Below are 14,534 nucleotides of genomic sequence, written 5' to 3'. Positions count from 1 at the left end.
TAGATTGGTACCAAGTCCTGTGTTCATATCATGCTTGAGTTGTCCAGCGGATGATTTGTTGATGTCTAACTGTACATACTGTATCCTGTACAAACAATTTATTTATTAAGGTCATGTGAACTGATTTGATCTCAGGCCTACATTGCCTGTCTTTGTTGTTTCTAGATGACTCTTTGTTGTTGATGATTGTATTGTGATAATTGTTGGAATCAAATAATCATATCAGGTGTGTTTGTGACTTGATGAAGCCTTGTGAAGTAGCTGTTTGGTTTCAAGATGAAGTTAGTTTGTAAGAAAATAACTTAAACAGTGACATGAAATAACTGAAATAGTCACAACTAATAAAGGTCTGCAGGTATGGTGAGAATTGCAGTTGGGTAATGTTTTAAAGGGTCATATGTGCAATACTGAAAACACTTCCAAAGAATATCTTGATCTAATTTCACAATTATCTAGGTTTTGTAAGAATACAAAAAAATGATTACAGTTCGAACATGTTAATTTGTGGAGCAGTGCTTTATTTATGTTTCAAAATCTTGTATTTGCTCTGAAGAATACATTTAATATACCAGTCCACCTAGGATTTGTTAGTTTAAAGTGTGGGTTTACCTGAAGTGTTGTCTATTTCTATACACATATATATGGAGAGATATGTTTAGCCACCGTAGTCTTCAAGGTTGTCATGATATCTAGATTAGACTGCAATAACACTTGGGTTGGTTGATAACGTTCGTAACATTTACTGACTAAGTAATTGGCTGTGTGAACCAGCTGCCTAGACCGGCTGCTTCAGCTGACTCCAGTGCACCTCACTGGAGTTGATCTAACAGTGGCACAAGCATCTGGGTGCAATCGTTTGGAGATCATTCATTCGTGGACTCCTAACACAGTGAAACCTCCTTAATCTGTACACCTTCCTAACAATGTCCTGACCATGGAATTGTTGATCTTCAGTGACCTATCAAACTTACTGATATTCAGATATGGTGGCATGATGCCTGTTTGGTTTGAGGCAGGTGATGGCCATCGTTATTGTGAAGTATATTCCTTGTTTTGGGGTCCCATTTCAAGATGTCTTGTTATAGAAACTGGATGTCTGCAAGGTTGCCATACTAACAGGATCTTTCTGTATATATTTTTTCTTCAGGTTCTAACAGATGCTTATGGTAAATAAACCCATTTCCTTACAGTTATCTTTACATTTTCAATTAGACAAGCTCTAATTAGTTGGTTGTCATTTTTTATTATTTCTTAAAGCTAGTTTCAAATCACAACAGTTTTTTTCTAGGTAACATGTTTATGATGTCAATTTTGTTTTGATTTTTCATAACAAAATCCAAATTTTCTTGGTCTCTCTGAATGTGAACAGCCCTGTTATAACATCACTAGCTATGAAGGTTGTGGTTTACATGCTCTGACATCAACACATCCTGACCAGTTTGTCCACCGATTGGTGTTGTGAAAATGTATATAATACAGTCATTCTCATCATTCACTTGGAAATACTGCTTCTCAAGCATCAGTCAATGATTTGTAGTTTACTGTCAGCTAAAGACTCAGTGTTTTATAGGTCAGTATACACCTGGAAAACAGTTAAGCACCGTTCAGTTATTTTCATACATCCTAAACTTCAGTGTATCTTTGGCAAATTTGTACATGACTGAGAAGTCATTATATGAAAGGCCTCAGATGACACTGGTATCCCCTGGCTGGTGGTCTGGAAGACTGTTCCTTCAGTTGATACCAAGCACTGGGTCATGTCATATGAGGCTAAACAAATAGGATGGAATACTAAAGGTAGTGAAATATATTATAGTCCATTTGGCTCCAAATCGGACTGATGAATTGCAATCTAACTCGAAAACTAATAAACATAAAATACTCAATGAAACGCTGATCATAATCAAAACATCATACCCAGTGTGTCAGGTTTTTTGCAGAATTTTTATCCTAAAAATAAAAAAGTTGTTTAACATACTATCATTAAAATATTGACACAGTTCACTATTTGTTACGAGGGAGGAGTGCAGAGAAAGGGACAGCCAGGTGTTCGAGAACGGATGGAGACGGCACAGCACAGGTTAATGAATAAATAACTTTGTCTGTGAACGTGCTTCTCGAACACCTGGCTGTCCCTTTCTCTGCACTCCTCCCTCGTAACAAATAGTGAACTGTGTCAATATTTTAATGATAGTATGTTAAACAACTTTTTTATTTTTAGGATAAAAATTCTGCAAAAACCTGACACACTGGGTATGATGTTTTGATTATGATCAGCGTTTCATTGAGTATTTTATGTTTATTAGTTTTCGAGTTAGATTGCAATTCATCGGTCTGCTTTTGAGCCAAACGGACTATAGTAGTAGTTATAAAACATAAAAGTGAGTGAGTGAGTGAGTTTAGTTTTACACCGCACTCAGCAATATTCCAGCTATATGGCGGCGGTCTGTAAATAATCGAGTCTGGACCAGACAATCCAGTGATCAACAGCATGAGCATCAATCTGTGCAATGGGGAACCGATGACATGTGTCAACCAAGTCAGTGAGCCTGACCACCTGATCCCGTTAGTCGCTTCTTACGACAAGCATGGGTTACTGAAGATCAATATTCTAACCCGGACCTTCACGGGTAAAACATAAAAGATAATTGTTTTCTGTTTCTGTATTTCAGTGAATTGTCACATTGCAAACAAAACTAAGTATGTTTCGTTATAAAATTAATAAAGAGAATGATTAAAAAATGAGTTTTATTAGTGGAAATGTATTGTGAGTGGTGCTTAAGTTTTTTTCGATGTGTATATTTGCTGTCATGTTTCCATCAGTCGCTGACGTTACAGTTGTAAATATCTGTGAGACTGTGTATACAACTTACATGTAGACTCATAATGACTGACATTCTGTATCACTCATGTTGTGGAATGTTGGCAGCAAAACCATCCGTCATTGGACAAAATTGACGAAGTTTGAATTTTATTTTATTTGCTTGTGCATTTTTATTTGAGTGCAGTTTTATTTTCATATGTTCAGACTACTCTTGTGAAACAATATTGTGTCAAGTAACTTGGACACTATGTATAAGGATAGAATAATGTAAGAGAATATTTGGATATAATGAAATAAGAATATCATAGTGTTAACTTTTTTGGTAACCAGGGTACTTCGGGATTCTGCAGCCAGAATTTGTTACAGATTTATCCCCATTCTTTAACCTGTTGACTGTTTTCTGCTGAAGTAGATATCAACATAATGGCTGGGAGAAGGTTTAAGATGATAGATGCATACTTCTGTGGAAACCAGCTGGAAAGGAAGAACCATGTGTGTTAAAATCAAAGGGTATATGTTTGGTTCAGATGGTCTGTAAGACCTACCAGGAACTTCGGAATTACTGTCATACAAGTTTAATTAATTTTGTAGTATTAACAAAATAGAGAAATGTCATTGTATTTAATGTTTTGTTTTTAAATGAACACCCATGCCTGTAGTCCAGTGGTTGAGGATGGGCCTATCTCCTAATTGATATGGTTATTTCCAGCAGTACCTGAGGTAGCAGAACAAAATGATGCATATGTCTATTGTTTTGTCATTCTCTTGAGTATAATGCAAGACACATGTCTAATCTTTCCTGCAATGTGTCATTATCTGAGTACGACACAAGACATATATATGTACCCTTACCTGCGAGGTGTCATTATCTGAGTAATGGAAGGCACATGTCTACTCTTACCTGCGAGGTGTCATTATCTGAGTAATGGAAGGCACATGTCTACTCTTACCTGCGAGGTGTCATTATCTGAGTAATGGAAGGCACATGTCTACTCTTACCTGTGAGGTGTCATTATCTGAGTAATGGAAGGCACATGTCTACTCTTACCTGCGAGGTGTCATTATCTGAGTAATGGAAGGCACATGTCTACTCTTACCTGTGAGGTGTCATTATCTGAGTAATGGAAGGCACATGTCTACTCTTACCATTATCTGAGTAGGTGTCATTATCTGAGTAATGGAAGGCACATGTCTACTCTTACCTGCGAGGTGTCATTATCTGAGTAATGGAAGGCACATGTCTACTCTTACCTGTGAGGTGTCATTATCTGAGTAATGGAAGGCACATGTCTACTCTTACCTGTGAGGTGTCATTATCTGAGTAATGGAAGGCACATGTCTACTCTTACCTGCGAGGTGTCATTATCTGAGTAATGGAAGGCACATGTCTACTCTTACCTGTGAGGTGTCATTATCTGAGTAATGGAAGGCACATGTCTACTCTTACCTGCGAGGTGTCATTATCTGAGTAATGGAAGGCACATGTCTACTCTTACCTGCGAGGTGTCATTATCTGAGTAATGGAAGGCACATGTCTACTCTTACCTGTGAGGTGTCATTATCTGTCTATGACACAGTCATGTCTACTGTTGCCTACTATTACCACCTATACCATGACACACTATTGTCAATCATCGGAAATAGCATTAGGATTGATGTGTACAATTATTGTCTTGATCATGCACATTACTTAACAAACATGTGCAATATAAGACTTGGTGCATTTGATATCTGTAGCATTTTGGTATATGTATATGTAGGTACATTGTATTGATTACCTTTGACTGATAAACATCTTTGGTCCTATGTTGTGTATACTTGAGAACAGAATGTTATTGGATTGATGATAAAAGTTACTTAAATTAAGTTGGATGAAGGAATGTTTGTTGAAGGCTGTAGATCATAGATGGTTAGATTCTAAACTGAAATATACATTAAGTGTAATTTTTCAGATTGACAAGGGACCAATCAGACACATGTTGATGGGAATATGTATGTTAATATTAATATATCATGAGTTATTATCATTTTCATGATTAGATATTGAGAGTTGATTACAAATTTGAAGCATGAATGTTGTTTATTTCTGAATATGTTGCTTTGTTTAGTTTAGTATATTATTTTCCATGACCTGTTCACTAATACTAGTTTCTTGTATGAAAACACCTGCAAACAATTCTAGTAACTTTTTTATATGAACTCCTTAATGTCCATCAGTGTAAAGAAATACATATACATTTATTCATGTTTGTTACTATGAAATGATTTATTTGATTGTATGTTTGATGACCCCTAAATGGCTTCTGATATGTGGAAATGTGTGTTATGTTGAAAATCACCTTGATTTGATTTCACCATGTTTCACCTTCGTGAAGAAAACCTGTTGAAATGTTTATGTAATTTGACTGATATGTTTATTACTGCATATATACTGAAGGAAACAATTAAGGGAACACCACTTTATGGCAGTATTCCTTTATTTATTCTCAGATTTCCTCTCACAATGCTATTCAAAGCTGGTGATGAAAACTGGAAAATATTAAAGGATCACTTGAATTTTCATGTGTTCCTCTATTTGTTTCTCTCAGTATATTATCACCTAATTGTAACATCATCGGTTACATTTATACATGCTTTACTCAACTTCCTACTATTGATGATCATCATATTGCATGATCCATACATGTACAGGAATAGGTGCCAGGTTTCCAAGGAATACTGTTTTGTCAGGAATAGCTGACACAGTCAACAGAATGGTAGACACACATGCGATGATAGTCATCCTCTTGATACAGGGAAACCAGTATTCTCTGGGATGGATTGCCTAGGTTTTATTTGTTCTGGTATAAGCTGAATAAATCATTTGAACCTCAGGTTTGATGGAAAAAAAGAAAAGAAAAAGGTTTTGGGTATGCAGGATGTCTTGAAACGAACTTATTCAGTTTCTTTCTGGAAAAGAAATGTCTTAAAGTAACTACTCTACAACAGAATATGAAACTCTTTAAGAGGTTGGCCCCATGGTCATATGTGTTCTATGAAAATTGTGAATGATATCAGATAGATGTGTTGGTTATGTTTAGAATAGAACAAATCAACGATTATTGTCATTCCCAACTGAGACATTGTATTTCCATACTTATGGAATAGAGTCATCAGATTGATTGTTTATATTCACCTTAAAGTTTCAGAATTTGCTGATGCAGAGTAACAAGTACTTCTCCTCTCTGTCTTACTCCACAATGATTTGGGAGCTGGTTAAGTCCATGCTGTTTGACTGCTGAAGTCTGTATCACTGACTTTCATTGTAAGATGTATAATGTTTTAACAGTAAATCTGACTGGTGATTGTATTCATGATATTTAATGATATCGACTCAGTCAAGCCAATAATGCCTTGAAATGTTTTTGGTAATGTTTCCTATTTTTGTTTCACAAAATGAAAAACTGGTCAGTTATGAAAAAGAAGAATCATTGAGAGTTGTCTCCCTTTGAAATTCTGACGTCTGCTATTTTTATCATGGGCGGCCATTAAAGAGCTGGAGACTGGCTCAGTAAAGATTGAGACTTCAGTGTTACAACAGAGAGGGAAAACATTTAGCATTTAGGGTGAAACTTTGAAGAACACAATCTTCTGACCAATTACTGAGTTCATAATTTATCTGAAATCTCTTTTTAAGAGTGATCACCATTGGAGGAATATGGAAGAAAGGAAATGGTTTTATATGGCAGTGGGTGTAGATTTCTACAGGGCCACATTTTTCCTACACATTTCTATGTTTACATCCTGTTGTGTTGTGTGTAGACATGCCTGATCAGTGTTATATAAATGCAGATTGATCATCCGATGTGAAGGAAATCAAAGGTGAATTCCTTGCCTTGTGTTGTTTTTATTACTGAGAGGACTAACAGCCTGGATTTGGGGTGACAATTTATGCTGAATGCTGCAGATTTGAAAGATGAGTTTAATATACCCCGACCGCAGCTGAAATATATTTCTTTATAATCTCTGAATGGGAGCTAGAAAGGAGGACCACAGTTGTACCTCTGTAGAGAATCACCCAGTCTGTTTCCATGACCACCAGAGCTCTCCCAGCCTCTTACTGTTACTTGGTTGTGGTGAATTGAATTCATTATTAAAGGGAGGTAACAAGGAATACCTGTCCAGTCCCACCTGGTGGGTATGGCCAATGGAAAAGGATATTTTTCACACCGGTATTTTCACTCAACAAGATTAAAATCTCATTGTTAGGAAACAATGAACTAAATACACTATTCAAAGAATCAGAAGAAAAAGAACCCATACTGAATACACATGTATTGCACTGCACCCAACCACAATGACACTGCCCTAATATTGCTCAGTAATGATTCTGACAGCCATGTGGTCTAATCGTCCCTTTGGGCAAGTCCAAAGAAACATTGTTGGAACAATGGACATAGAGTTCTCACCTTAGTGGTGTAAACATATGCTAACATGAGTAGTGAGTGAGTTTCGTTTAACACCCTTTTTAGCAATATTCCAGCAGAGGACACCTTAAATGGGCTTCACACATTGTACCCATGTGGTAAATCGAACCCAGGTCTTCGGTGTGACAAGTGAATGCTTTAACCACTAGGCTACCCTGCTAGCATGAGGTAGGATCTGTGCAAGTACAACGTCAGCCAGACGACACAGTGCAACATCTCAATCTACAGCATGCACAAATACTGCACACCTTCTCCGCCACAGAATCCACAAGACAAGAAAAACTCAGAAACAATGTACATGTACTTCTGATTTATTCCCACAGTTTATTATAATATAGTTTTTAAAACAAGTATAAAGTATAATCCGTTAGTGTAAAAAATATTTATATCTATGAAAAAAGATACTGTATGGTCAATGGTGTTAATTCACAAGGCAAACACGGGAGATACTTTTTGTCTCCAATCACAAACTGACGACCATATGTCTAGTTACCTCACATGTACAGTTCATGAAAAGGTTATCGACTGTACAACAGTGTGGATGGAAACATCAAGATTGTCTGTAAACACAAATCAGCAGTTTATCTTGTCAATACGTTAAAAAAATATATTTCTACTCAAAGAATATAAATTCCATAGGGTGCATTATTCTGTGTCTGACTAAAGTTGCTTTGTGAAAAGGGGCCTTGTTTGGAGTATCCTAGTGACTCTAATCTCAGGTCACATAGGGCAGGAACTGTGATGTTTGCAATCAATAGCTTTATATATTTATGATGATAAACTTAATTAGTTAATTAAAAACAAAACAGAAAATGATCTTATACTGTCTGTACATGAAGACCCGTGATGGGGTCACATTGAGATAAAGTTTAAAGTGCATGTATCATGATAAATATTGCTATAAAAAGTGTCCAAAAGAAACAGAAAACCATATATACATATGACATTACTGAGTAAGTCCAACACAGGCAGTGACAATATACATTCAGTCTGTACATCATTGATCACATTAACGGCAAACAGACAACAAACCCAGAGGAACCATCTTCCTCAAAATGATTGTAGACAAGCTAGTAAAATAATTGTTCCTTTTGTTGGTGACAATATTTTGCAAGTCACCATTTAAAAAGCCTCACTACCAATAACACAAACTATGAAGCCAACACTGGCTTGTAATCATATTCTGAGAACAGATTTCCTGTTATCTTAGCATTGAACTTATAGATCAACTGAAATAATAAATAGATTTTATCTATTAATAAGATTATTAGATGTCAAAATAATAATAATTTCAAGCTTGCAAAAAAGGTTTTCCTGCTAATGGACTATAATATATTCACACTTGTTCTCAAAGAAACAAAAACTTTAGTATCCAAGGTAACTATGAAACTATCACAAAAGATTCAAATCTGTTGTTTTCTTGAGTACTTGACTAGCATCAGCCTGAGGTACTGTACATTTTATGTATTGCTTAATAGAGGCATAATTCTTTCTCAAGTGTGCAGGTGTAGTAAAAAATATAAGAACACACATGAACATGTTGCACAATGAAAGGCTTGACAAAAGTTCCACCTCTAATATACATGTGTTCCAATTCAAACATGTTTCCGCGGTGCCCAGATGGGTCAAATACTGTAATAGGTAATTTCATAATGATCATCATATATTGTCGCTCTGGTTGATTTCAGATTACACATTTACCAGTGTTTGTGTTTAACACAGCACAGCCTGTAAATAATGAAGTCAACAGGTAAACCAGTGATTTATGAGTTACCTCCTAGGCAGCTACATTCCATGCAGTTGGGGTACTTCAAGACACCAAGCCTAACTACCTGCTTCACTTCGTGGCCTCGTACCACAAACTATGGCTGCTGCGGGAACCCAATTCTTTAAACATTGTTTGGTTTCCAGCCACTGTATCACATCAGCTGAATTATAGAGAAGCAGGATAAAAGACCTTCATCACTTAGATAAAACCTACAAGCAGAACAGATGTTGACAGATCTGTGACTACAATTCGGGCCAATTAAAAAACATGATCAGCGCATCCTGGAACTACAAAGGAAGGTAACTATGGACAGAAAATATACACAAATCACACCACATGAACAGAGGCTTAAACAGGAAGCAAGGCCATAATTCTATGGTCACATCAATAACATTCAATATACATGTTAGAAAATGGGCAACATGCACATCATTCACTGCATGGGCGTTGACGGAGGTATCCCAGAACACCAAGGCTTCATGTACAGTGGACTATAGAGGGTGGAGTGTAGTTCCAGTCGGCTGCTTCTGTGAGGGCGAGAGTTATTGTCAGTGTATGAGCTAGACAAAAACCCAGTTACTGTGATAAGAATCTGTGCACTCCACAGGGTGAATGTAGGTTGAAGAGGGTGGGTTCTCAGTGTCAGAGATATTTGAAGATGAGAAGTCATAAAACAGTTCCAGTTCAGTGAACTGATGTTTCCGACCGCCTTGACTAAAAATATGTACACAGAAAGAACAGATACATTTGTTCACTCAGAGTTCATGAAGCACAAGCTATTAAAATAATAAAAAAACACTGAATATAAACTAATTTTACAACTGAAATCACAATATAAGACCACACCCATTTCTCGTTTGTGCACAAGTCAAGAGAGTGAAAACGCTTTCGTATTGAATATTACTTTCACTCAGCATCTTAATGTTTGTATGTCACTGATAATTTATTAAAGGAGTACATTTAGGAAACCCAATAAATCATGATTTTATATAAAAAATATGCACTTGAGACTAAAAATTGTACAATAAGTAAAAAATTGATACGTCATAAAAAGCATGATCTTGATCATGTTAATATTGAACTTTTACCAGGATCTAATAAAGAGGTCAGTTTTAAACCCTGTGTATTTTCTGACACATCACAGTTTACAATTTACCCTTATACAAAGTGCCAGCTGTTTGTGTGGGGGAATACAACCAACTTCTGAGACAGGAGAAATGAGAGGCTTTACCCCATCTGGATACAAATGTATCAAAATTAAAACACTAAAATATGTAAACAAAATATTTCAAACCTGATTGTCCATTGATACTTCCATCCTTGATAATCAAGTGTAGCAGAAAATGGGTACCCAGTGGGATAAGTCATGTGACTATTAACCTTCTAATGCCTCACAGGCAGTAGAAATATGCTATTAATAGTAGTATTACTATATATCCATTCTACCATGACAGAATTCTTTTTGGTGATGTCACTATCACACCTTTCTTGGAATTTCTCAGGAATGTAATTTGATTGGATGGCTATTTTTAGTGCCATGCCATATGAATCAGGCTGGCGATAAAGCTATGGGTCCAATGGGTCCAGATCCATCAGCATACAATAATACTCTGGATCATCAAAGATGGTACTTTGCCAGATATATTTGAAAATGACTTTCAAAAATATTTTACTCTGATTAAAGCACACCTAATCTAAAACATCAATAACAAATTCAACTTGACACAGTACATTACACATGGACGACTCCCATGCTATACATATGTGCAACACAAAATGACTGGTGCTGAAACAAGAACAGCATTTCACGTGCAACACAAAAACTTTACCATGAGATGATTGTTAACCCAGAAAACAACGATAAACAGGGTAAATGACATCCTTTCATATTGCAAACGCTCAAAGTCTATTCAATTTTGAAATGTTTCCCATAATTATAAATATCCATGTGACATTTTATTGCAAACACTCATAGAATATCATGAACATTGTAACTTTATCAGTACCTGTTTACACACACAAAAAAAGTTCATAAAAGTGAACCCTTGACTGCATAAATAGAACTGGTTTCAATGGAAATAAACTGTCTGGAATGTCTCTCTTACTAATATTCCAAACACACCTACTTTAAATCAAAACATATCTACTTTTCTTTTATCAAGTAAATATGCTCAGAAAACTGATGTCCACAATAATGGTACTTTGTCAAACCAATACTGATAGTTACTCAAAGCCTTGTACTTTTTAATAGTGTATTATGAATATCACAAACAAAATTCCTGAAATCAGAAATTGATGCTTGATGTTTTGTATGTCCCACTGTTTCATATGGAAAACACAAGATAATACAGGTATGGTTCTCATTGCTGAAATGGTGATTTATGTAAAAGGTAAACAAAATCCCATTCATATCATAGACATTCTCTTCTGAGCATGTGATCTTGTCACTAATGCTTTCTCCTTCACAAGGAGTACAGTGAACATGGACATGGGGTAACGGTAATTAATTATTTGGTTATATTCTGGATATTTACACTGATTTGGGGCTAAACTACATCGTATGCATGCGCTATGCATGGATATATGCACCATACAAACAGACAATTATTTATTATTATGCATTACGTTATGTCACAGGGTCAGCTATGTCTGATTAACTTGATAAGATTTTGTAATGTGTAAATACAGCCATACATTATCTGAAAATAACTACTTTAAACCAATAGATGAGGAAATTATAAACAAGTTTCTGTATGGAAATGTTGCAGACATTAATACTGGTTGTGTCACACAACTGTTGTGATGTTTCATATAGCAGTAATGTTATTCTTAAACCATTGAAGGTTAAGAGGTAGTTTCATTCAGACTATTAAGTAACATTAGGCACAAGAATACAATGCCTGAGTAAAAAGTCTCATTTGTAAAATAGTGCCAAATATTTTGTCCCCACGTTTGTTTACAGAAGCACTTACACACCGGGAAAACCTTTTGTTCACTGAGGGAACACACAAACATATCAAGCAGGTTGGTATTTCATTGATGCGTGGAGCTTTCTAAATGTAGTTTCTGTTACCTGGCCTCATCCATAGAAACAACTGCATATTTATTCCATTTACGTTTAATCACTTTACAGTGGTGATGTCAATAACATCCTTCTCCTCAGTAGTAGCTGTCTCAAGTTAGCAGCGGGTTCGTTATTTGTATAACGAATAATGTGCCAACGAATAGCGAACTCGCTGCTAGCACATTATTCGTTGGACTTTGGACTGCCCTCAGTAATACTGGGCCTATCAGCAGTTCAGTTAATTTTTTGTGTGGTTATATTAACCCTAAGTACCCAAGTTTCATAATCAGAGCAAGTATGGTATCTGAACACTTGCGAGGATATCCTGGAGTTGCTAAAAGACACTTAGTGAAAAGTGCCCCTTCAAAATGGGCAACCAGCAGGTTACTTATCACCATGAAAAGCCAAGCAACAATTATCTTAACAAACATGGAAAAATATTTCTAGGTCTTAGATGAAATCTTCTACAGCCACGCATTTAAAACTGAACCGGAACATGAACACAAGAAAAATCCCATCATGCTACACAACACAGGCATATAACACACGGCCATTATAAAACAATTTCCCAGGTATACCACACATAAGGCATTACTGTCAGCAGAGGAATCACAACCATGGCCGCCCTTCACAGGGCTATCTCCCTGGAGCCACCTTGTACACTGCCATGCTGGCATGTCACACACCAAGGTCAGTCTGTGGAGGGGGGTCACAGTCGATGGAAGGCTACCATATATACATCAGCATGTGTAACATTACGGGTATCAACATGTGAAATGTATGTACATAAATGACTTGTATATTTCAATGAAGATGATGTATTACTTACGACATATCTGAAATGAACTCTCTGGTAAGGAAGCATCATGATGGTAACTGCAAATAGTGTTTCTCTTCAGAGGCTGTCAAACTGAAATTGGACTAAGTTTGACTCTAACAAAGACTATCTGAGTGGAGCAACCATTCTTGTTTGTCCAGTGTATTGTATCTCAGTTCAACCCTGATACAAACCCTGGGCCCATTCACCACTGTACCTTCAGTTTAGCAGTCATCACATATCTTGTCACAAACAGAAGTTGTGCTCATGGTCTTAACATTAACAAACATTCCTCATGCTTCTTCTGAACATGTGACGTCATTATTAGCATCATTCAAACAAGCATTAAAATATTCAATTTTATTCCTGTTAATAATTAACTGTTATTATGTGGTGAGGTGACATGATGTTCATCATGTGAGTTCATGTGTGCTTGTACTAGTCCTGACTAATTCCATATTACACAGTTTCACCTCAATTGGTTGGTTGGGTCGTTGTTTAACGCCACACTCAGCAATATTCCAGCTATATGCCGGTGATCTGTAAATAATCGAGTCTTGACCAGACAATACAGTGATCAACAGCATGAGCATCAATCTACGCAAGTGAGATACGATGACATGTGTCAACCAACTCACTCAGACTGAGTACACTGACTTGGAACTCACCACTTGTTTCATCCCTTTTAATGAGTGAGTGAGTGAGTTTAGTTTTACGCCGCACTCAGCAATATTCCAGCTATTTGGCGGCGGTCTGTAAATAATCGAGTCTGGACCAGACAATCCAGTGATCAACAGCATGAGCATCCATTAATCAACAGCATGATCCCAATTGGGAGCCGATGACATGTGCCAACCAAGTGAGCGAGCCTGACCACCCGATCCCATTTGTCACCTCTTACGACAAGCATGGGTTACTGAAGATCAATATTCTAACCCTGACCTTCACGGGTACATCCCATTTAATGGCAAGCACCAAGAAAGGTAACAACAACAACCAGCATCTTTTAACACATTTTGATATGTCTTGACCAGGGATCATAATATCGACCTTGTGATCCATGGACAGATGCTATATCCACTAGGCCAGGGACGAGGTTCTCAGAGTATCATAGCTGGGGTAGTAGGTCTCATGCTACAACAACTCTGGTCATATGTCACAGTTGAGCACATGTTTCAGTCTTGAAAGAACAGTTTAAACTGTCTGGACACAATAAAATCAATATCAATATGAACTAGACTGAAAGCTATAGTGAAGGATACATCAAGGGTATTTATCATCATAAAATAGAGATATAACAATAGTGAACACTGAATAGAGTGTCTGTTTGATTGTGTCTCCATTAAAATCTTGAAAAAGTGCACTATAAAAGTTATCATCTGCTAGGTAGACAGTACATGACAGAGCTATTGAGGTATTTGATTTTAGCTCAACACAACTTTTAAAACTTCATACCAAGGCAAGACAACAAACAAATGAGAAATACTTTTATAAATGTGAGGGAAACGTTAACATAGCTTCTACAATAGCTATAAAAAAATCCACTTCCTAAATAGGGTGGTACAGGACAGGTTATGAAAGTATTGACTATTTCC

General features: G+C 36.6%; 1 long non-coding RNA gene across 1 annotated transcript; it reads left to right on the top strand.

Moving 5' to 3' along the window:
* Positions 1-2,550: 2,550 nt before the first annotated feature.
* Positions 2,551-6,690, top strand: LOC124292499. Its single transcript, XR_006902461.1, has 2 exons — positions 2,551-3,879; positions 3,985-6,690. It is a non-coding gene; the product is annotated as an uncharacterized LOC124292499 (long non-coding RNA).
* The last annotated feature ends 7,844 nt before the right edge of the window (positions 6,691-14,534 follow it).

The sequence above is a fragment of the Haliotis rubra genome, unplaced genomic scaffold (genome assembly GCF_003918875.1).
Source record: "Haliotis rubra isolate DU_JTF1 unplaced genomic scaffold, ASM391887v1 Scf52, whole genome shotgun sequence".
Classification (NCBI taxonomy): Eukaryota; Metazoa; Mollusca; class Gastropoda; order Lepetellida; family Haliotidae; genus Haliotis; species Haliotis rubra.
The sequence above is the reverse complement of the archived record's forward strand: the minus strand, read 5'-3'. Positions and strand labels throughout refer to the sequence as shown.